The sequence below is a fragment of the Haemaphysalis longicornis genome, unplaced genomic scaffold (genome assembly GCF_048455015.1).
Source record: "Haemaphysalis longicornis isolate Haplotype H1 unplaced genomic scaffold, Haemaphysalis longicornis Haplotype H1 scaffold_7, whole genome shotgun sequence".
NCBI classification, from domain to species: Eukaryota; Metazoa; Arthropoda; class Arachnida; order Ixodida; family Ixodidae; genus Haemaphysalis; species Haemaphysalis longicornis.
Genome location: NW_027526422.1, coordinates 76,641,822 through 76,665,385, shown reverse-complemented (window position 1 = coordinate 76,665,385; position 23,564 = coordinate 76,641,822).

Here is a 23,564-nt window from a genome sequence, read left to right as displayed (position 1 = left end):
CCTTACACGCATTATCACGGAATGTGCAGTAGAAGTCGGGGGCACTATGGCTAGACAGGATACTGGTAAACTTTCACAGGACACGAAAGATCTAATCAGGAAACGGCAAACCATGAGAATCTCTACCGCAGCTGACAGAATAGAACTAGCCGAGGTCTCGAAGTTAATCAATAAGCGGAAGACAGCTGACATACGGAAGTATAATATGGAGAGGATCGAATACGTTGTAAAAAACGGAGGTAGCCTGAAAGCAGCGAAGAGACGTCTTGGCGTGGGGAAAAATCAGCTGTATGCACTTAAGGATAAGCAAGGCAATGTCATCACAAATAGGGATAAAATAGTCACAGTGGCCGAGGAGCTCTATAGAGATCTGTACAGTAGCCGGGGCATACAGGATAATGCCGAACGAGACAGTAGTTCAGAGGAGATAGACATCCCACCAGTAACGACCGAAGAAGTAAGGAAGGCTTTGAAAGAAATGAAAGGGGGCAAAGCACCTGGTGAGGATCAGATAACAGCAGACCTCTTGAAGGATGGCGGAGAAATTGTACTTGAAAAACTGGCAAACCTGTATACGCAATGCCTAATGACCGCAATGGTACCGGAATCTTGGAAGAACGCGAACATCATCCTAATCCATAAGAAAGGCGACATGATGGACTTGAAAAATTACAGGCCGATCAGCTTACTGTCAGTCGTCTACAAGGTATTTACCAAGGTAATCGCTAACCGAATCTCTGCAACCTTAGATTTCAGTCAACCTAAAGAACAAGCAGGGTCCCGTAAAGGTTACTCAACAATGGACCATATTCACACGATCAATCAGGTGATAGAGAAGTGCGCTGAGTATAATGAACCCCTATATTTAGCCTTCATAGATTATGAGAAAGCATTTGACTCGGTCAAAACCCTAGCAGTCATTCAGGCACTACGGAACCAGGGGGTAGATGAGCAATACGTAAGAATACTAGAGGATATCTACAATGGGTCTACAGCTACCATCATCCTCCATAGGGAGAGCAGTAAAATACTTATAAGGAAGGGTGTCAGACAAGGAGACGCAATCTCTCCAATGTTATTCACAGCATGCTTACAAGAAGTATTCAGAACGCTGGATTGGGAACAGGTGGGAGTAAGGGTTAATGGAGAATACCTCAGTAACCTCAGATTTGCTGACGACGTTGCGGTGCTAAGTAACTCGGGGGACGAATTGCAAAGCATGCTTTCTGCACTGGGCGAACAGAGTAGAACCGTGGGCCTGAAAATTAATATGCAGAAAACTAAAGTAATGATCAATAACCTCGGGACAGCACAGCAGTTTGAGATAGGTGGCGAGGCAGTGGAAGTGGTAAGCGAATATATCTACTGAGGCCAAGTTGTGACCCCAGATCCCAACCATGAGGCAGAGATAATTAGAAGAATCAGAATGGGGTGGGGTGCATATGGCAGACATTCCCAGATAATGAATAGCAGCCTACCATTGTCGCTGAAGAAGAAAGTGTATGACAGCTGCATATTACCGGTACTCACCTACGGGGCAGAAACTTGGAGGCTGACTAAGAGGGTTCAACTTAGATTGAGAACGACTCAGCGGGCAATGGAGCGGGAAATGCTAGGTGTAACATTAAGGGACAAGAAGAGAGCGGAGTGGGTCAGGGAGCAAACTGATGTTAAAGACATATTGGTAGAAATTAAGAAGAAGAAATGGACGTGGGCAGGGCATGTAATGCGAAGGCAAGATAACCGCTGGTCGTTAAGGGTAACAGAGTGGATCCCTAGAGAAGGCAAGCGCTGCAGGGCGCGGCAGAAAATTAGATGGGCAGATGAGATCAAGAAGTTTGCGGGGATAAATTGGTCACGGTTGGCACAGGACCGAGGTAATTGGAGAAGACTGGGAGAGGCCTTTGCCCTGCAGTGGGCGTAGATAGGCTGGTGATGATGATGATGATGATGATGATGATGATGATGATGATGATGATGATGATGATGATGATGTACACACCACCGCGCGATAGAAGCGCAGACACTGAAGCAATGCGGCATGGGAGCTTAGTGATTCCTATTTATATCGATTTAAACTAGGTAGTTTAGTAAGTTTGAGAATTGCAGGGAACTTTTATAATCGGTATTCATCAGAACCAGTGGCCGCTTTCGCCTTTTGCAATACCTCTTAAAACATAAACGATTTGGTAATCACACATTTAGAAAGCGGAGTCCCATTCGTGGCAAGCAGTGCGCAAAAGGTAGCGTTTCTCCAACGGCCAGATATCATTATGGGGTTCGTACATTTTGTTTTCCCGCACTGCAAACCAATACTTAACGTATTTTTGCCGTACGACCTCTTAATTTTGTTTGCGGCGGGTTACCCTGGAGGTGCTGTCGAACAAGTTATTCAAGCCGTGCGAATACACCGAGCAATGGACGCTAAGCTGTACCAAAACAGGCCATAAACAACCGTCGCTAAAGCAGACGACAAAACCGTACCACCGACACAGACGCCGGCGAGTAGGCACTTCCGCGCGAAGAACGCTTGGTAAATTCGCCGCGCCATCTCTAGTGTGCTCCGTGAGGGGAACCCCCCACCCTCCCCCCGCCACCACTTCCGGCGCGTTTGAAGTTGTTGTCCCGCACGCCACGAAAGAACCATTGGCTGGTAGAGCTAGAAAGCTTTGCTTTAAAATTTGAAAGGAAAACATTATTGGCACAACATCAGAAACCCGACGGGCTGGTCTAAACAAGTAGTGGCTATTTTCTCCAATGACCACAAGTTTTGGGCCGCTCATATCACGGAGATATGTGCCATTCGGGTCACTTTCTCACTGATGGCGGCGATCTCGTGTTTATTGATTCTCTTATGTAACGTGACAGTAACGGTACGTAACTTCCAATGCACAGTGTACAGGATCACTTTACCAAGGACGCCATTGGCGCCACAATGTACGAAATTAATGGCACAGGCGTCACCTCTCCTCACCAATGCAGGTGCTCTTCTTGCGGCTATCGGCAGTTGAACTGCGCGACCCGAAGAGCCCCCTATGGCCGGCCCTACAGGCCGCTCGGCTCGGGCCCCGGCTTTCCAGGTGCGTGCTTCGCGTGTTGCTGCCGTGGCCGACCGACGGGAACGTCCGTGCAGCCGTGCACTGGTCTCCCACGGCCCACACCAGGCTCGACGGCCTATGCGCATGCGTAAGAGCACAGCGCGCTCGACGATCGGAGGCTACCGAACCGGCATGGGGCCCACAGCAAGAAGCACTGGCGGTCATCGACAGTGCTGCCTTGGAGCCAGCCAGAGACGTCTTCCGCGCATACGTGGAGCGCCTAGCCAGCAAAGGCCCTTCAGCACTCTCGAAAAATAGAGCAGCTAGAAACGCCATCGAAAGTGACAGGGTGTGCAAGGTTTTGGTTCTTTATAAGACTTGCAATTTTCAGTGTTACGACTGCTTCGCTACTCTTGCAGTGAAACGCACTCCCTTGGAAATAATAATAATCTTCTGAGCGACTGACCACCTCTGTGAAATTGTGCTAACGATAATTCGAAAAATTCGCTTCTTCGTAGAAATCTTCTTCTAAACATACTTGTTCTAACCATATCTTGTTCTAACCATCTTGTTCTAACTAAAACTCGCTGATACAGCGCTTCGCTGCGACTTAAGCTTCGACACATGATGCCGTAACTGCAATGCATCTGTTTCCCTGCAGCTTTCATATTTGGACATTGGTTTCTGATGGGAATGCACTTGAACACTGCAGGTCTTCTATCTTTCGTACGCCCACTCGATGTGCGAAGGGCCAGACCACGGACGACGTCTGGTGGGTCACACCACGCACTGGGAGACTGTCAACGACCAACTGTCCAATGACAGGGTGTTCCACGAGGCGTTCCAGTGTCGTGCGGGAGACCCGATGCGTCTCGGCAAGACCTGCTCATTTTGGGAGAAGAGCCACTGAAATACCAGTTTCGTGTTTACGTATTCATTAAAAGTCGCACTACAGTACCTTTTTTCGCACTACAGTACCTTTTATTTGCGCCCAAAGCAGTGGTGATTACCCTGTTTTTCTTGGCGCAGAAATATTCACTGCGCGGTAGAACCAAACGAGATCACAGGCATTCGTAATCGTAGTAGTAGCAGCGTTTTATCTCAACACAAACAGTAGCCCTGCCATCCAGGGTGTCAAACCGGAATTTTAATCCGTAGCATTCTTTCCCGAGTACCCCCACAGCCAGGACCGTGTGACGCCCTGCATTTCCACAAAAATGCAGATATCACAGAACTCCCACCTGTAATCCCTATACTAGCGTAGATATAGATAACTGGTCGCACGAAGTCTTGAAAGACCAAAAATAAGAAAAATACAAAAAAATCGTGGGAAATGGCGAAACGTGCAACGACCTGCATTCCCACAATAATGCAGATATCGCGAAAGTTCCACCTGTAATCGTTATAGGCTCCGTGCGCTGGTGTTTCGAGCGCGACCGCAGCGCCGCCGAACAGCGGCGCCGTCGAAAATCGGATGTTGGTCACCCCGAAAGAGCGGCTTACCGGGCGGAGATTCCGCAGTCGATGTGAAAAAGTCCAGCTGGTAGTGTGCATTTCTGTACGTATTGCTGGGTCTACGGCTCTGCAACATTTTAAAAAGGTCGCGAGGAGGCTGACGAAAAAAAAATAGTTAATCTCGGTTCCCTTGAAATGAAGCGGAAAGGCGACAGCGATGGACCCGCGCAGTGCGACGGGCAATGTAAACAACGCCGATCGACTTCTGGCCATAAGCGTTCGTTTTGCTGTTTTGTGTGAATGTGGTTTATGCTCTAGGATCTTGTTTCTGTGCACACCCGCTATCAACTTCGCAGGGGACCTGCGACAGCCCGGCGAAACTTGCATAGGCAACGCGAACTTCATCGGGAACAAAAACAGCGCGTCAGCATACACCCCACCAATCTTACCTGAGTGCTACGCAATGTGACACACAGTAACGGTTGACACGAAACTGCTGTGATCCCACAGGCAACCACCGCAGCTAAACGAATGGGCCATTAATATGCGCGTCAATCATCTTGTAGCAGTGACGGTGTCGGTCGTTTTCTTTTTTCTTTTTGTCGCTGAGCTTATGCTTCCCCGGCATTTTAGCATTACGTGTTGCTTATGCTTCACCAATCTGTATCGGTTATTCCTCTTCTGTATCATGGTGCTCATCGCTGTTTACCCCTTCCTAGGTGTACGCGCGGAGGTTCTGCCCGTGCGACCTTGGCGGCTGCTTTGACGCAGATATCGCGGCCAACTCTATACGAATAACATTTCGTTGATTCGGACAGAGATGAAACACCGGCGTTGATACCGGCGCTAAAATTTTGGCAAAAGCTGGCCGCTGCTCACAGTTATGAGTTGACGAACATAGCAACTGCATCGGCATGTTTACGCGAGCCGTGGCACCCGGCCTTGTGCGTGCAGCTTCCCCCGCCTACCTCGCTTACACTCACTGAACTCATAATAAAGTGCAGAGATGCGTGAGCCGCGTGTTTACAACAGAACTCACAACCATTCACTGTACCCGCCTCTAAATAAAAGTCGCAGCCCAGGGCCACGTCTGTCATGTGCCCAACGCCATTGCTGGAAACATCGGACGGCTCCGTTGCGTTCGCTAGCTCCTCCCGGATGCAGTAAACATCGTTCGTGGCATGTAGCTGGCGACCACGTTTTGAGGTTTTTATATGAAAAAGAAAACGAGCCAATATATCCCATCTCTAAAACCGTTAAAACGAGCGCGCTAGTTTTGAGCAGTCATCGCAGCGTAGCACGGACGGTGGGGAAGGGCGCAAGCGATGACAACAACATCCGATAAATGCCTCCGGTGGCCGTATATGGCGCTAGTTGTTCAGGCGCTGGTGTCGCCACCATACCAGCGCACGGAGCGTATAATAGCGTAAATGGAGATAATTGGTCGAAGGAAATTTTAAAAAACAAAAAAAAAAGAAAAATATCGAATAAGAAAACTGGCGAACGGTGTAACGCCCTGCACTTCCGCAATAATGCCGATTCAAAAAATGTTCCAAATGTAATCGTTATAATAACGTAAATGGAGATCATTAGTCGAACAAAATTTTGGAAAAATAAAAAATAAGAAAAATATGAAATAATCACAAAAAATAGCCAACCGTGTAAGCCGTGCATTTCCAAAATATTCAGATTTCGGGAAAGTTCCAAATGTAATCGTGATAACAACGTAAATGGAGATGATTGGTAAAAAGAAATTTGGAAAAACAAAAAAAAATGAAAAAATATTAAAATGTACGGAAAATGTCAAAACCTATAGTGCATGACATTTCCACAATAATGCAGATTTCGTGAAAGTTCCAAATGTAATCGTTATAATAATGCAATTGGAGATGATTGGCCGAACGAAATTTCGAAAAACTAATAAACAAAAAAAATATTTAAAAAGTATGGAATACGTATAACGTCAAAACGCATTTCCACAATCATGCAGATATCGCGAAAGTAATATCTGCACCACCTCCAATCATTCAACCTGCAATCATTTTAATAGCGCAAATGGAGATAATTGGTTCAACAAAAGTTTGAAAAACTAAAAAGTAAAAATAATATAAAACAATTACGAAAACTGGCGAACCTTGTAATGCCCTGCATTTCCACAATAAGGCAGATTTCGTGAAAGTTCCAAATGTAATGGTTGTAATAACGTAAATAGAGATAATTGGTCGAAGGAAATCTTGAAAACCAACAAATAAGAAAAATACAAAAAAATTGGCCGCCTATCGGCTCCTTTCGTTGCAAATGTCGTCAAAAGACGATAATCTTTGTAGAAATCTGCCAAGGAAATTCCCCCCTTTGCTTTCCCGCTCACCTCTCATGCTGTTCCTGTATCGTCGCGCTCATCCCAAGGTAAACACACTAAAGGTTTACGCAAGGCGATTGGAATTTACCGCGTTCCACTGCTACAGGCCGGGTTCCCCGATGCCAGCGCTGCAGTACGGCGGAGACGCGCGTGAATGGAGGCGGCCGACTACAAGGTTTATAGAACCGCGTGGCCGTGCTCCACGTGCTTTCCAAGCAGAACGTGGAACTTAGCTAGTGGAACCTTTTGTTGCTATTGCCGCGTGATTTTTCAGATGCCACCAGGAGGCGGCGGTTTTCTGCAGTAGATATAGAATATCATTTGCTATCGAAAAATCAAGCATCCATGAATTTTTTAATAAAGGAACACTGTAAATATCCCTTGTGTACTAATTTCCTGTCTTATGTTTGCGTAATGCCTTGTTTTTGTTCAACAAAGTTGACAAGTATGAACATATAAACCGGGTTTAGACGTTTACATTTGGCTGTGAGTATAGGACACTATTGCGCGGTAAGCATTTTACTTTGGCCGGGTGGCTGAATCGAGTTACAGACAGACAGACGGACAGACAGACATCGACATGGATATTTTGAGGCAAAGTGAAAAGAACATAAAATATTAAATGCCTCAGCCTGTGCCGGACAGACAGACAGACAGACCAAAATTTCTGGGTTTAAGTAGCCCAATAAAGACTATCGTCTTTACTACGGAACCGTGTAATGCCCTGCATTTCCACAATAATGCAGATTTCGCGAAAGTTAAATGTAATCGTTGTAATAACGTAAATGGAGATAATTGGTCCAACGAAATTTTGAAAAACTAAGGGCCACAGCCTCCGCATTGCGGTGTTCAACGGCGAGCCCTTCTTAGCACTCGGTCAACAGGCTAAAGAGAATGTTCTCAGTATTTAAATCGCACAGAAGGTGGTGTTCACTGTGCACAGGATGTCGCGTTCCTGCACGGTTCAGGAAATGTCATGTGGTACGGCGCCCACTACAATTGCAAGAGCTATTCATTACAGTCGATTGATTGATTGTAGGGTTTAACGCGCCGACGCAACGCAGACGATGAGGCGCGCCGTAGTGGAGGGCTCCGGATTAATTTTGACCACCTGGGGATCTTCAACGTGCGCCGAAATCTCGTACACACGGGCGTTTTTGCTTTTCGCCTCCATCAGAAAAGCGGCCGCCGCGGCCGGGAATCGAACCCGCGACCTCGTGCTCAGCAGCGCAACGCCTTAGCCACTGAACCACCGCGGCGGGGTATTCATTACAGTCGCTTCATTTCATGGGGCATTCGATTTATTGTTAACAAGGTCCGGGTTCCTTATTAGCCAGTCGATTTTACGGCGATGTCTTGTTTGTCCGTCCCTCTTCGACAACAGCCGAAGTCAGCGTCCAGCGCCGCACGAGAGGAGAGCTCAAAACACGAAGTAAATATATGTCACCACAACCACTCCTTCAAAACGAGCTTCCTGCCAATGCCAAGTAGTCGCTAAGCGCCGACCTGGCTGTTAGAATGGAAAGGTCACTGCCTGAGATCGGCTCAGACAACCCTTCGATGGTAGCGAGCGATGTTTTTAGGCCATGTCTTCCAGGCAGTGGCATCCGGCCCTTGAACTTTTTAGCTTGGCTCCAGGAGAAGCCCCGAACCTGGAAATGCCTCGTCGACGACTGGCCTGGCCACGCACGTTTCCGGGGGGCTCAATTTCTTCACGCGCAGCACCCGAGAACGAGACACCGATTCGGGGAGGACGGCACCTTTGTTTTCAATGTCCTTGGAACACTTCATACTTGAGCTTTTTTTGTCGTAAAGTACCCGGAGGTCCTTGTGCCCGGCGGACACCAACTGGAACTGGTAGAATTCAAGGGAGCAGTGTCAACGTCATTTGACATTGACCTGCCTTCACCACAAATGGAAAAACTATCTTGTTCGTGGGGATTTATCTTACGTCTTTGTCGCAAACGGAAAGCGAGAATGATAAACACACACCCCAGGGCTTCTTGGAGAGGCCGACAGCGACGTTTAGTTTGCTGAAGACCTGAGAAGGGGTGTTGTCCAGATCAATCAAGGAACGCCGCGCATGCGTCGTGCACGTACGCGCCGCCGCTGCGCCCCAGCTGTTGTCAAGGGCAACTGCGCATGTAATGCTTGGCGAGGACATGATACCAAAACATTTGACGATGACTAGCACAGCGCAAAGCGACGACGCAACATGTACATAAACAATTTCAAAAGTCAGAAGCGTCCACCACGCAAGCTCCTGACACGAAGCTGTTCACGACAAAGAAGGTTGCGGCCTTGAAAATAGGGAGCTGGCGCGAGTCTCAACCAAGGAGGTTAAAAGCAATTTTTTTTAACCTCCTTGGTCTCAACTTACCTGCCACTTTATCAACTGGGCGCTGCCTTAGTTTCGATTGCGCCGACATAGTGCGGAGCGCGGCGATGTTTGGCGCTTAAAAAATTTAAACTTTATGGAGAGGTGGCAGTCACCATGGCGCTTCTTATTCGAAAAACCTTGCATTTAACCGATGTAATAGATTTTAGCTTCGAATCATCGAGCCATTTCTTCCATTAAATTTTATGTAAAATTGCTGGGACCAGAACATCACTTTCAATTACCCGAAAATTCCAATTAGGCGACTTAGAATTATCGAGAGTCCATAGTAGCAGTCAAGATAATGGGGTCGACAATAGAAGTTCTACACAAATGCATAAACAGACATAGCTGCACTGAGTATCGATCTTTTGCCCGCCAATGCTAGCTGTGAAATCCCGCCACCGTAACCACGATGTTTGAGGACGCAAGTATTAGGGGCCAACAAATCACGTCACATTATTCTAGCTCACCTCCTACCTTGCTTCGTATTGTCATGCATTGATAACAATCCACTTCTAGCAGCAAACAGTTTTGTACACCAATTACTAGTATTTTTGTCTGGAACAAAATGCTCACACCTTCAGCATGTCTGCAAAACAGCGGCCAACCAACACAAGCAACACTGCCACTTACCTGACCCTGTTTGTCGAGTCATACCCGATGTTTCATCACATGATTATTGTAAACCGTAACCCAATACGTCCCATACAAGTCCGTTCGCAAATAAGTATACCAAGCGGCATCGTGGCACCACGTAAGAAGGCAGCAGATGGAGTTCCGGCTCTTGTTGGATTGCAGAATTGGGGGGCTACATGAAATCAACATAATGACAGGCCATTTTTGGTACCTCCCCCTATTACATCAATGCTTACGTCATGAAACGTGCGATGAAGCTGAAGAACCTAATTTTTGTCTCATTGTTGAACTTCTGAGTGAATAAGGCATCGTTTTCTGCCGGACGAGTACTGAGGATACTCGAAAAAACCGATTCTTTTGTATGCCTTCTTGACAGCCTCTTTAACAAGGGTCTCTTTAACGTGCAAATATCACGCACCAAAGTTTTAAGCTGGCATGAACACGTTCCCTGTCAGCCACCGATCACGGGTACACCGCCAGCCAGCAAGATGCGGCACTTGTAGCACAAATAAAGAACGAGAAATAGAGATTATAGGAATTAGCATCTCTGCGCTTTACAAGTAGTCTATTCACGACAGCCGTCATTTGCAGTGGCGGGTAACCTTTAAGGGCATTGAAAACCTAGCATTAAGGGGCTTGGTTGCAAATAATCTTGTGGGCTATTCAATGTTGATAACCGGTACATAGTGCATAGTTACTGAATGGTTATTTCCGCAGCTTCGCTAATCTCCTTCTTCTGCAGGACAGACTGTCTCAGCAATCTGAAATATTGCAGTTTACCGTATACTATCCATGGGATTCATCGCTGTTGTGAAGAGCTGAGAAGGTCTTCCTGCTCTTTCAACGAGTAATAAGCTGCAGTTAAAATCTTTCTTTGAAGCGCACTTGCGTCGTCAAGGGGCAGTTACAGATTGTGCCTTTTACCCCAGAGCCCGTTCTTACACCTTAACGAACTAAGCTAACGCCGAAAAACTTCTACAACAAACTCTTCAGAAGTATGAACAGCCTTGCAGTCGACCAAAGCGTCGCAGCCGAGTTATTTGCGCCACGCTACGTTTGAACATGACAAGACACATTCGTATGCTCATTTCATGCTCTCAGCGGAAATCATTTCAGCAGCACAGAGCTTGGGCGCCACTCTGACGAACAATGCTGAGCTCATTTAGCAGATCCAGGGCAGATTCGCCACCATCCTCGAAAGACCAGTTGCCTAAATCCGCCTGACATAACATTTGCTTCAAGAACTGCCGAAGGTTCTTCGCAGCAAACATTGTGATATTCCAAATTGAATTAGATCATGCAGCGTCCCGGAGTACACGCACGCTCACCCAAATTCAATGGACGTTGTGCGTTGTTTTTTTCGCACACGATTATGGACAGAAAGTAGGTGCAACTTCAAGCAGCAAATCATTGAAGTGGGTTTGGTTTTTCATAGCTTTCAAGCCCTTCTTTTGGTATTGAATCACCCTGCATTGTACGTAAATCTTAAAATAACAAATCATGTGTGGGCCTTATTTTCATGCACAAAAAAAAAAGGTTTCCCACAGTACAAGACTTGTCCGCTGCTAGCACTGCAACCCACAAACTTGCCCTAAAATACCCTGCTGAAGTAACTACGCATTGACCCTATATGTGTAACATAAGTAACCCTATATGTGCCTAAAAATCTGTACTTGATGTCTATGTACGGGTAATCGGTACTTTTGAATGCCCCGTACAGGCGCCTGAAGCCATGATTTTTTGTGCCTAAAGTTCCGGTCTCTACTTATAACGTCTTCGTTGGATGCGACCAGTTATTATGCCGAAAAAGCGGGTGGGCATTGGCTGCAAAGTTGGCTATGCAATGACCTTGTAGCCCGATTGACTTCATGTCGCAGGACGTCATGCGGTTGCCAATGCATCTGTGCGGCGGCTTGGAGCCCCATTGGACATGCGAAGTCCAGACGTTAAGAAGAACGTTACGCATTAAGGCCTGATGTCGTAACCGACTGCCACCGCTTAGAACATCGTTAAGTTCCACGTCATGGTAACCTCACGCGAAGGCTGAATATAGACCTAATACTATACCCACTCAGCTGGAGTCGCCACTAACTATGGCAACAGCGTCGGACGCCTACGGCTGATTGACCCCTTCCCGGTTGGCCACATACCCACATTCAACACTCCCATAACTACACAGATTGTTGACCAGTGAGGATAAAATTTGCATTCAGCAACCCATGGTCTATTCCTCACTTCCCATTCCCCTTGGGGACAGCATGCTCTCCCATAAGGCTGGCATAAAGACTCGCCTGCAGGGCTGTTTCAAGTTTCTCCGTCCTGCCCACGCTGGAGAGCAGTCGTTTGTCACTCATCTATTGAGCAATGTGTATTAACACGGCGTACAATGTTTGGACAGACGGCATCATCGCAGTGATTGGAAATTCTTTATAGTACGCGGAAGTTCAAATGACTGGCTATTGGTGTGTTTCTCTAAAATTCCTAAGGGCACTTTACGGCTTTTAAACAACTCCATCTGGCGATACTTATCACCCTTCTTTAGTGGCACTAGTGTCTGTTTCCTTATATTTAAAGCGAAGCCTTCTTGGTCTCACTGGTGCCGTGTTGTAACCGAGAGGCAATGCAGGAAAGCCAACTTTACAATAGGAGGGCGCATTATGATGATGATGATGATGATGATGATGACGATGAAACAAGAAAATATGGTTCCAGTGGTCTTAAATAAAAGAGAGAGAGAGAGAGAGAGAGAGAGAGAGAGAGGGAGAGAGAGAGGGAGAGAGAGAGAGAGGGAGAGGAAGATATCCTTTATTTTGGCAGGTAGACTATATGTCAAGTGGGCATATCGGGAGTAGAAGGGGAGGTGTGTCCTGGGCCTCTCACGTTATGGGGCCAACATCCATCCGATTGCGCTGTCATCACATACGGGTCGGTCAGCGTTTCCTTTAGGTTCGTTGCCCGGTTCAGTAAGAAATTGTTCAGTAAGAAATCGGTTCAGTACGGAATTGTTTCTTCAAGTGGTGATAAACTTGCAGTTTTGTTATTGTTCTGTTAGGACGCAGAAGATCTCGGACAATGCCAACTGGAACCGATGCTTTTTGTTCCAGTCCAACCCTACTTTAGGTCAAAACTGGCGTGTCGTCCTTCAGAGAGTGGCAAGGTAAGGGGGGTTCTGACCTCGAGCCGGAGGCCGCATTATATTGGCCCGCCGCTTTCCGCATCTGGCCCGTATACTTAAAGTTTCCGACCCCTGCCGAAAGCAAACAGCAGACTGCTATCAGGATCAAGTTTATTTCACGGTCAAAGGAATGGGGACACCCAAGATTTTTGTACTGCTAAAATTTCCCTATTAAGAGAAAATGGCTCACTGTGCTACCTTAGGCAACATCGGTAAACGATTTAGCTGCTTCCGCAACTGACCATTTTTTGTTCAAACCAAAGTCACGCTGTTGACCAGTGGCGTAGAGAGAAAAAGTGGTGCAGCGAGAAAGAAAAAAAGAAATGGAAAGGGTGGCCTGCGGGGGAACATCATTCCTTTTTGTCTGATTTTATTGTTTTTACATAATATACCGATGCAGAGTGTGATTAGCGCATACAAAAAAGGCCGAAATGAGGAGGGGACAGGGAGGAACTGCACTGCTCAGAAAATTTCTGAGGTGTTCCGACACCGAACCATCCCTCCTCTTCCTCCTGGCTACACCCCTTCTGTTGACTGAGAGGAAGGGCAGGGGCAATACCAAGTCCACGAGATTAGCATTTTTTTTTTTTGCTGTTTCAGAAATATGTCCTTTCTAAACTAAGAAAGGACGCGCTCGCGGTGCCCGCGAGGATTTCGGCAGGAGGCCTGGCTGGAAGTGCGGCCTGATCTTCCGCACGGAGCCCAGCAAGATCACGGCGTTGGGCCGCTTGCAGCGCACCAGGAACAAAAAAGGTCGGTCCACGGTGAACTTCTCGTGCTCGGTGGAAGGCTGCGGAGGCGCCTCCTTGCGACTGATGCGCCCCTTCCAGCTGGCCCGAAAGGCGGCCACGTGCCTCGCAGAGGAGAGGGCGACGCCTTCAGTGCTGCACATGCCCGAGAGGTCGGCGACGCCTTTCTGGAAGAGAGCATCCACTCCCATCGAAGACAGCGACGCGACCAGATCGGCCACGGAGTGCATGTGGAACTTCGGCAGGCTCACGTCCACGTACGGCCGCCTCTTGAGGTTCTTGATGCACTCCGCGAGGGCGGCCGCGGTCATCCGGGCTTCCAGGGCGTCGAGGCCGTCTCGCCTTTGCGGCAGGAGGATGATCAGGGTGCGCTGAGCGTGCTTGTAGGGCAGCTCGAGGGCCGTCGCCTCAAGCTCGCCACAGTCGGCCATGCGGAAGCAGCCGGTCTGGTGCATCATGACCACGGGGCGCGGGCAGAACTGGTCGTCCGTGCAGCCCAGCTCCCCGTTGGCGGGCTCGTAGAATACGCCCTCGCGCACCTGGGCGGGGTCGAAGCGGCGCCGCCAGCGGCCCTTGACGCCCAGGGCGCAGAGCAGCACCAGCGACGTGTTCTCACCCACGCTGCCCCATGGCAAGCACTCGTAAGAGCCGCAGCCCTTGAGCAGCGGCACAGCCTGGGTCAGCTGCGCCTCCATTTTCCAGCGCTGGTGCACCGAGTCGTTGACGAAGTCGTGCTCGCGGCAGCGCATCCGCCGACGCCTCGACGGCGCTGAGCTCTCCGTGTTACTCTCCTCAGACTGTTGCCGGGATGGAGACGCCTTCCCCGTTGCGAGCATCGCCTCGAACTCCGTCTTCAGGGCGACCCCGCGTTCACGGTGCAGACAGCAGTCGTAGTAAGATTTAAAGCCGCTTTTGGCATCGCCCTGCATCACGTGGTGGTCTCTGCGGGCAAAGTACCTCGACACTCTCTTCTTCGCTTTGCTGCTGAGCTGAGGCGGCCAGCCTATGGCGCGGCCGATCTGCGCAGCTGTGTCTCCCTGGGCGCCTGTGTACAGCAGCTGCAGCGCGCTGGCGATCTGGTACGGCGACAGCAGCAGGTTGTCCTTCGGCTCGTCACCGGCTTTGCATCCGGAGTGCACCGCTCGGTGGAGGTCGATGCCCAGTTGCAAGATGGCGTTGCTCAGCTTCGCGTCGGCCTTACGAGTCGATGAGCGGCGCCTGCTTCGCTGCCTGTGGCGAGAACAGAAATTTGGTGTGTCACAAATGGCAGAGACCACGCAGTTGTTTTGTGTTTCTGACGAATAAGTAAAAAATGAGTTGGCTTGGGCTTTGCCAACCACGGAATATCTAAAAGCACATTTTCTCCCGCCTACTTTATTACTCGCAAGGTTTTGGTTTTGAACGATTTGAAATTTCCCGCTGACATCACAGCATGAACCGCGAGTGGCTGTGGCTGTATCTGCGAGCGCTACAAACGCTGCAAACAAGTATTCACGGATCTCGTCTTCCACCTTCGGGGGGAAACTATAGGGGGCTTGAGAAGTTGTATATTCGTATAAAACATGGCGAAGCGTGTCAAAGCAAGCATTGCTGGCATTATAAACATTTTTACAGTAAAGCTGTGTGCAGATACCGCAACAGGAAAATAACTTCCATAGAGCTATCCAAAAACTGAATAGAAAAATCCCTGTACTTCCTTTGGTTTTAGGTGCGCGATGTCCGAATTGATCATTTTTCCTTCCGTTATCTGTGCAGAATCCTAATACGCAATTCGGGGGAACTTTACCCTGAGAGTTCTCGTTCCACCAGTATCATTTGGAGAGGTTGCACTTTACCCCCAAAAATAGTTCCGTGTTCCTGTAATCTTGCAGCCCCCTTTAGTCAAAGTACGGATTTCATCTGACATATACATAGATTGCACATGACATCACAGCCCTCTCTTCTAACGTTCTGAACCACTTCCTGGAAAACAGAGCATCTGATAAGTGTGCAACAGTTCGCCGTGCTTTTGGGCCACAAACATGGCAGCAATGCTGACGTTAGTCCAAGCCGTCTATACTATTGGTATCACGAGGGATATCCAACAGGGCCACTTGCCCCACCTCCAAGATGCGCCATCATGTACTCCTCCACAAACGATGCACCCCGCCCGCGATGCAAAGGGTTTGCGCCGGGTCAAGACGAAATCTTGCCGACGCCCTTGATCTAGACTACTTAACAAAAAATGCTAACCCTAAACAATTATTTTGCCCCTGTAGAGAAATGGCGGAAGCGTGTACGACCTTTCACTCTCGGCCTCCGACTTGGCTTCCGGCTCCAGCTTTGCGACTTCCTCGGAAGGCTTGGTATCCGGAACGTCCTCTGCACCGGACTTGCAATCTGGCAGGGGTATTTCATCGTCGCCCTCCTCGTCCTCCTTCGTCTTGGCGGCGTCCGGCTGGGGCGCACCGCCATCCTTGCCGGGCTCCTGCTGCTTGTCTGGCTCGTACCCTTCGTCCAGAGGCCAGGACGGATTGCGTACGCTCGTCGCCTGCGTGAACGTGGGCACGTTGGTCGTCGTCGGGAAGGTGGTGGAAGACGGGTCGTGGCTCATGGTGCCGGCTGTAGCTCCGTTGCTGCCGGCTGCGTCCTGTGCGCTGCAGCTGCCGCGGACGGGACACCCGCGCTGTATGGAACACCCAAAATGGCGCCGCTACGAACTCGAGCCACGAGTGCACGCACTGCGACAATCTTCTTCCTCTCCTTCTAGTGGCAAGCAGGCACTCAAGAGAAACTACAAAACGCGGCTGATTAGCGACGTTCATTTGTGTACGCATTTTGTAAAAAATCACGATAGACAATTAAGAAAAAAATTGATAAGTTCGGTCCTGTGATAAAATAAACATCCAACAAAGCTGGTCACCATGTTATTGGAGAATAACTGTGTTTGATTGTGGTGGTGGCGGCGGCTCTAAAGCGACACACCGTTCGAACCTAGGTTTATGTTTGGTAATAGCGGCGCGTTGTAAACATAGGTCGGCAAAACAGAAAGAACTCACTCAAACTCAATCACAATTTTTTTCATTCACGCTGTACTCAATCAAACTCAGACTCAAAAAGTTCGTCTGTTCACAAAATCACTCGTACTCACTCATCAAATACTCATTTGTAATCATACTCACTTGTACTCAAACTCATTTGTCCTCACGAGTATTCGTACTCAATCTGTACTCATGAGTACTCAATCTTCTGTACTCATGAGTACTACTCATTCTGCAATCATGAGTACTACTCATTCTGCACTCATGAGTACTCAATCTGTACTCATGAGTACTCAATTTGTATTACGCACGAATAATCAACTTATCTGCACTGTTAGCTAGGTCGTATCTCGGATGAAAGACTAAATAGAAAAAAATAAAATGTATAATTGATTAGAAAAACACAGGATCGGGCTCAGGGGAGCTCGGGGCTTGTCGGTGCGGCCGTGGCCGTAAACTGCGGTTTTCTGCGTGTCTTCGGGTGGCAGCTTTTGTCGTCCGTTTTCGTTTTCGGGCGCGCTGATACTCTCCTAATCGCGCTCCAAATCCGAATTGTGCCTGCCCCCAGGCACAATGAAGCGTTTCCGTAGATTAACGTCCGTTCGTATCCAGATCACTGTCCGCTTATTCACAGATGCTCGATGCTGGCGTTTGTTTTTGTTGTTCCGGATACTAGAAACTTCGTTAGGTGGGTGTTCGTCTCGTTGAGCTTCGGTGAATTTCAAATCTGCTTTCTTTTATTGTGTGTGTGCCGTGGGATTCCCTTCCTCAGACCTGAACTTGACAGTGTTTACGGCATTGCGTTAGTCGCGCCGCTTCCGTCGGCGATTGTGTTCGTGTAGCTCGTCGCGTGCTTGATGCATGTGGGGGCGTAGACGTCCGGTTTGTCCGGTGGCGAGCTGCGCTTTGTAGGGATGGCATAGTTCGGCGTGTTGAGGACGTTGCTTGAATTGACGTGTGCGTTGCGTATGGTGCGGGAGCCGATTGGCTTTTCGTTTATTGTGCGGTAGCGTGGCGTTTTCGTAGGGTGGCATGGCTGATCGGCCCAAGTCTTTGCGGCTCCGTTCTCGCAGTTGCCGTGGTTGTTTCGGAAGTGAAACCGTTGTGGTGGGGAAGCGGGCGTAGTTCGTGCCGTCCGTTCGGTCCCACATTCCTTGGCGTCGCAAGCGTGACTTCATTGTTAGGGCATTCGATGCCTTCGTATAGATCGGGTTCATTCGTTGTCGTTTTTGCTGTGTCCGTGTCGTCGCTCAAGCCCTCGTCTTTTGCCCGTTGTTTCGAGAATGCTATAATCTCTATCTCTCCCATACAAGCAGGCTCCGTTCGTCCCGAGTCCGCTTGCTCGCGGTTGCGTCCTCTTGTACGAAATAGTGTTTATCGTGTGAGTCTCGGTCGGAGCGCGGATGCCGGGGGTATTGTTTGTTCTGGCTCGGACATGCCGCATGCGCTGGCCGTGTCATTGCTCGTTGACGGACACCTGCACGAGTGCTATGTCGTTCGTCCGCTGGACTCGGGCTGGGGCAGCGGGTGTCGGAGAGCTCGTACGTTCCGGTAGGGTTGAACCGCGTGCGCTCGGTCTTTTGTTGCTTATGGCCACGTGATTTCTTAGGTTGTAACATTCGCTGGTCAAGTCGGGATAGCAGAAGCGCGAGCGGAAGATGTCGCGAATAGCAGTTTTTTCCGTGTGTGCTGGCTTGACGGCGTTCCGTGCGCTGTGCATTTCGTTCGCCGTGGTCAGCTCGACTGGTTCAAGTTGGATGTCGTTCGTCACCTCTGGTGCGTTTCGTGCGCTGTGCGTCTCGTTTTATCTAGAAAACTCCCCTATAATTGGTGTGCGGTCGTTCGGCACGTATGGTGCATTTCGGGCGCCGTGCGTCTTGCTCGCTTGTCGGGGCCATATCTAAATATCCGGATGCGATGTCGTTGGTTGCGTGGACCGGCGCCGGGACAGCACGAAAGAGGAACGGGCGAGAGAGGAACGGGCGACACTGCAATACCTCGCGCTACGCAGCGCGAAGTTGCAAGTTTCACGGCGCAACCGCCACAAGTACTCCCTCCGTGATGTGTTTGCCTCTTGGCTAAGGCTTGCGTGTTCGCCGATCCACACGGCGGACCAAAACGATTATTTGGACCGCGGTCCGCGCATCACGTGATAGGACGTCACCAGTTCGCGCGGACCGCCGTTGAACCGTGCAGGACCGCGGCCTTCCCGGTCCAAATATTCGCCGAGGCTTTCGGTCCGCAGTCTCGACGGCGGACCGCGACATCAATCAGCGTGGTCTGACAGCGGCCGCGTCGCGTGGGCGGAGCCGCATCCAGTTGCGCCAATAGAGAACAGCGTGTGCAGCGCGGCTGTTTCGAAGCGCTCGAAGGAGCCTGTCAATCACCCGCGGTTGGATAAGCGGCGGGGTAGGCTTACAATCGCGACGCATACTGTATTCGCGCTTTTTATTGCGACTCCTATGACTCTTACTAGTGCGATGTTAGCTATGATTATCACTTTGTTTCACGCATGTGGACCTCAATTTAGGGAAGAGTTCGGTTCCAGCGAGCGGTGACGAGCCGTATGCAGCCCGGATAGCCCCGCCGTCATCGCTTGTCGTGTCGCCTTCATGCGAACGACGGCGGCGGCTGCGTGAGCACGCCGCCCGGCTTGCATGCGGGTGGCCGTTATTGTGGGGATGAAAGGTTTCGTGCAGGCTTGTGCGTTACAACATGTTGTCGTGGCCAAACGGCGCCTGTGTTCAACCTTCTGGCTTGTCAGTTCAGACGGTCGGCCATTCGCGGTCCGCTCAGCTGGGCCGCCGTGTGGATGCGCTCTGCTTTGGATCGGAACGCGGCTGACCGTGACGTCTCATCACGTGACCGATTGGACCGCGGACTCGGTGCGTTGTGTGTATCGGGACACAGGGAAAGGCGTCAGGGTGGCGCGTCGCTTCTTTCTTTCTCTCCAGGGATGCTATCACGGTGCCAGGAAAGGAGCTGAGGGCAACAGGCAATGGGGTGCCTCTCATTGGTCGATGGCGTGGGTTAACTGAGGTCAGCAAAACAAACAAACAAAAAAGCCTATTTTTCACCGCCTTGTGCCGCCGGTTGCACACTCTTTCTTTTTACTTTCACGCTCGCGCTTCCGGTGCCGGCGCGCCAGCGAGGCGGCTCAGCGAAGAGGGAAAAACAAAATCGCCCTTCAGATGCATTTCTGACGCCGTGCTCTGGTGTTTATTTTTTTTTTTTTCTTGCTTTCATGACGTACAGTTCCCGTAATAGCTCGAAAGCGCGGCAACGTTTTAATCGTTGTGTGCTCCACTGTACATATAAATAATGCACTGTCGACGCCGGCAGCGTCAGAAATCGCACGGCTGTTAGCCAAGCTTGTATGGCTATGGTTCCGTGTATAATTCATGTCTGTAAATAAGAACTCCCGAGACTCCATGTGTCTTCGAAGAGCGCGGGGTTGTAGCCTGAGACTTTCACTTTCATATCACTTTCGTATTTATGTCTGGGTTCAAATATCTCTAATGTTTTATTTTTGTTGAACAAAGCTGATAAATAGGAAGCATGGTCCCAGCCTTAGTAACGAGGGAATATTTTGCCAATATGAAGCCCTCGATTAAGGATTCTTTTAACTTTTGGCCGAGCGGCTGAATCGCGGGGCGGTTGGCCAGTTGTAGAGAGGGCACATTATGTACATAAAGCTACTTAACGGTGACCCCAGTAGCTCCCATGTATACAGCGGGGCGTGATATTAAGTTGCAATAATAAATTATCTTTATGACAGACACAGACAGACAGACTGACAGGCCAACATTGTCGCGCTCAAGTGGCCAAAGAAAGGCTATCGTCTTTAAAACCAGCTGGAAAGGGACGCTGCCGCCACCAGCCGAAGTCAAGGCATCCCGGACTAGGGACGCCTTCCACGGGGCGACGCCCACCCATCAGCCTCTGCTGGAGAAATAAAATCTCTCTCTCTCTCTCTCTCTCTCTCTCTCTCTCTCTCTCTCTCTCTCTCTCTCTCTCTCTCTCTCTCTCTCTCTCTCTCTCTCTCTCTCTCTCTCTCTCTCTCTCTCTCTCTCTCTCTCTCTCTCTCCGCATTCTGCGAACATTGCGCAACCGTACCCCTCGCAAGCGCCGCCAGCCCGCAAAGTAACAGATAAACAGAAAGACGAAAACCGGCTACCGCGCGAAAAGCCAAAGAGGGAGGTCCCGCCGCGAGAAAGGGACGGGACAGGGGCGGTACGCGTCGTTGTGTCTATTTCCGTTAACAGCACGGTCAAAACCCCCACGGGTCTGACCTTAATCACTAATTTTTGTGTGCGTGTGTGTGCGGTTAACCAGAGCGCCCGACACAAATTTGCTGCACATGGCGACGCGCCGACGGTGGGCCCGATTCGCGCCTCGGTCAAACAGCTCGAGGTAGACGTGCCGCGACTTGGCGGCACACAGCGTCGCCGAGTCTACTCTCCTTTTCCCATCGAGACGGCCGCACCAATCATGCCTGGGACGACCAGCTCGAAAAAGACATGCAGCGAGTAGACCCTGGAGACGGCGCCGCTGAGTCGCCTTCCCTTTCTTGCCGTGGCTCGGCTGACGCAATCACTTCGCTTTCAAACTGCGGCCAGTGATAGTCCTGATTGGAAAGATTCGAACTGCACGCGGCTGCGGTGGAACCCCGGGGGTATAAAACCAGCCCTGAAGCAGCGGCTGTGCAGCGGCATTTCATTGGAGGCACTGAGTTGAGAAGTGTTATCGCCTTTGTGCGAGCCATGTAACAGCTTAAAATCACTGTCGGCTCGACAACTTCATCGCTCTGCTCTGCGCCGCGTCGATGGCGGACTGAGCAGGGCAACGTCGCAACAGTGGTGACTGAGCAGGAATGGCCCAGTCCCAACACTGTGCGTGTGTGTGTTCGGGGGGGGGGGGGGGGGGGGGGGGGGAGCGTGGACAGGGTATCGCTGGCAGTCGAGGGCCGCAGGGCACCCAGTTGCTGCCGGTGCTTGGCAGCCGTTCCAGCCGTTCTTCGTGCACTCGAGACCAAAGTTTGCAGACGCGTTTTTTGGAGGCGTGATAGCTTGCACTGACGTCACTGTATTGCCGTGTTGGTTGTTTGGTTGCACCGTTGGAAATCTGCAGCTCTTATCTCGAGCAGTGCGGATGAAGCTGACAGCGATCGATCAAAAATAGCGGTGGCGTCGTTATGTGCAATCCACGTGTTTTACGAGATGTTCCAAGACGTGAGCTTAAGCGACAATCCCGGCGTCTGGCGTTGGCGTTCATCACTTCAAAATGATTCCTTCACGAGGCCTCCCACAGTGCGAGCTTAAACTCGACAGTAGCTGCTAGCGAGGGGTGGGCGCCCGCCTGTAAACAGTAGTGAAGGTAGGGGAATAACAACCACTGAAATTCACCATCATCGTCAGCGTCGTCATTAAACAGGGGCATAAACGAGAAGCGGTGAAGGGGTTGCCACTCGAAAGTAAAGCCATTCGAAAGCAAAACGCTCCTCCAGCGGCAAGATGCCAGAGCTCTTCGACAAAATATGTGAGGCTAAACAAGGCGTCGCACGCGTTCAACAAGATATTATGATGTCTGATTCACAACTCACAAACGTGCTGAGGTGTACTCGGATATTTTATTTGCATTGCTGGGGCAAATTTTACCGCCGCTCCTGTACGGTGGAGCTATATGCTCACTTGTAAATGGCACTACACGAGACCATATTACTAGCGAACCTGAGCAAAATGTTTCAAAACGGGAGCCTAATAAAACCATATGGGCGCACGTACATCAGCCAAATTTTTGCTTGAATACTCACAGCGAAATGGTGCGGACAATTTTGGTGAGACAAACGTTACAAACCACGTAGTCGGTTTGACGCAAGTTACGTAAATTAACTGCGACTGTTGAAATGAGCGGTTCGGCTCACAAAGCGACTACACAGCGCGACATGCGTCTACGGAAACTTCTGAAAACCGAAAAAGATGGATTTCAGTACGCCTAGTGCGTGCATTGTTAGCAGCCTCCACCGCCTCTCCCCTAAAACAACTGGAAGGGAGCACGCGCAATGAAGCCGCCACGCGTTCACAGGCCGCGTCAACAAAAGTAACTGCGGCAGTCAACAAGTGCCGTAGGAGAAGAGCAACTGCGGCCGCGTTTCCCGCTGGGCCCTCACCCCCTCGTTTTTCCCTCTTCACCGTGACCCCTTTGCAAGCGACCACCGTGAAACGCTTACAGCGCCAAACAGGGACCGGGAAAAGGGGGAGGTGCAGTTTTCGTTGTCTAATTTTGCCATCCTTGACAGTTAAGCTGCACAGCGGCACTGCTAATGTTTGGGACTCTTACACGCGCGTCCAAACTCGAGCTCGTGATAAAACCTGTTTGCAGTACTGTACTCACGAGTGCACATACTCAAGAGTGAAAGCGCTCGCAAAACCAGTATTCATGAGTATTGTACTCATGAGTACTGTGTACTCATGAGTACTGTGTACTCACGAGTACTGTGTACTCACGAGTACTGTGTACTCATGAGTACTGTGTACTCATGAGTACTCATACTCAATAGTACTCAAACTCATGAGTACTCATACTCATGAATGCTGTACTCATGAGTACTCATACTCATGAGTACTCATACTCATGAGTAGTGTACTCATGAGTACTGAACTCACGAGTAGTGGACTTACCCCTGTACTCACTCGTCATCATACTCACTTTTTTTTTCTGGGTGTGTACTCACTCATCATCGTACTCACTCG